The 1611-nt window shown below is 36.6% G+C and overlaps 1 protein-coding gene across 2 annotated transcripts in view; it reads right to left on the minus strand.

The window, feature by feature from the left end:
• Positions 1 to 1611, minus strand: part of ncaldb (neurocalcin delta b) — a 13899-nt gene extending 12288 nt beyond the window's left edge. The window contains exons 1-2 of one of the 2 annotated variants that reach the window (XM_024297930.2): positions 1341 to 1611; positions 866 to 930 (exon numbers count right to left, since the gene is read on the minus strand). The gene's annotated coding sequence lies outside the window, so the exon portion shown is untranslated. The remainder of the gene's footprint in view (positions 1 to 865; positions 931 to 1340) is intronic. The other variant, XM_024297920.2, reaches the window with a different exon arrangement.

The raw sequence follows: 1611 nt of genomic DNA on the forward strand, positions 1-1611 counted from the left end.
ACATCCCACATCAAAGCAAGACCAATTTATTTACCACAACCCACCAAGTAAAAAAAATGTGTAAAGAGGAAGCAAGACTTCTCTGCAAAACCCACTGAGAAGTGGACTCCAGTTCAATACTTATTTCTGCTTAATGCAATTCACTCTCACTTAAAAGTTTAATAAAAATCAATCATAGTTTTTTGATTGTCTCTTATTATTTAATTCTAAAAGCATGAAAATACTAATCCTATTTACAAGAATGAAAATAGGTCAAATATATGTTTTATGGCCTATGTATTTTTTATAAAATGTAACAGTTTTAAATTTGAAGGTAAAAATAAACTATGGTGGACTTCATTAGATCACAACATAACATGGATAATGAATCGCCATATTTGATTAAAAAAATTAGCATTTAAATGAAAAAATAAAAAGACTAATGCTTTAGTTTGGAATTTGGATCCAAAATATCAATTATAAATATCAATCAATTTTGTTTGGTCACCTCAAAACCAAGAGATAGGTTCATTTTAAGAGTGCAATAAATTAAAAGTACAGCTTTTTGAGTCAAGATTAGTTTGATTAATCCATTTTTACATCCTTTTTCGTATTGAATATGCAGCAGCTGTTTAAGGCATTTTAACCGTCTTCACAAAGATGACTTAACTCAGAAATATAAACACGTCAGTTGCTAATTTACAAACACAGACAGCCAAGTTTATTTGATTTAGCTTGCAAATGTTGGAACTTTATCTTACTAATGATCCTTAACAACCCAAAACAGTGACAGGTTTTGAAGTCAGCTGATTTTCATGATTTCAAAAGTCATTTATTTGCTAAAAGAAAAGAACAGTTAACAAAACCCCTAAATATTTCCACTTACTTGTCAAGTGTTGAAGCCGCCTTATCTCTCTAGCCTGAATCCAGTGACTGACTGATGTGTGTTTGCTGAAATGAGATCCTATGTCTCACCGCAGAACCCTCTTTTCACTTCCTGTTCTAACAAATACTTTAATAAAATAAAATGAAACATCTGACGTCTCTCTGGTACACCTGAAGCCTCATTAAGGGTATAAAAGGAGCTGCTTCATCCGATTACAATGTGGGTAAAGCCTTATCCTTGCTAGCATCGTGTCCTGTTACAGAACTAAGTTGTGGAATAATAAAAGTTTAAATACAGTTGTTGTGAGTATCTATTATAGACAAATATCAATAAAAGTACGATTATGTCCCTAAAACACACGAAGTTAGTCAGCACGTGCATCCTACCTGAGCCGTTCTTTTTCAAATACTGTGAATTTTTAAGTAGGAAAAGGGAAAACTAAGAGGGCGGGACGGACAAATTAGCTACAACTTACCTAGCTTTAAAGCTGTTGTTGAAGGTTTACAGAAAGTTTCCTTTAGTAGTCCATTAGCTTACTTCAGGGAGAGGAAGGTCAAAGTTGCTGGTAAACCGGCGAGGAGGAGCAGGAAGGAAGCACCGGAGAGCTGCAGTTTGGTGCCGCTCGTAGTCCGAACTCCGGGCGCCTGTATCTGAGCCGCCGCTCAGACTCCGCTTAGCCCCGCAACCTCCTGCTGTGACGTCAAGGCTGCGGATCACGTGGTGCGCAGGGCACCAATGGGGAGCGT

Source organism: Oryzias melastigma, linkage group LG11 (assembly GCF_002922805.2).
Source record: "Oryzias melastigma strain HK-1 linkage group LG11, ASM292280v2, whole genome shotgun sequence".
NCBI lineage: Eukaryota > Metazoa > Chordata > Actinopteri > Beloniformes > Adrianichthyidae > Oryzias > Oryzias melastigma.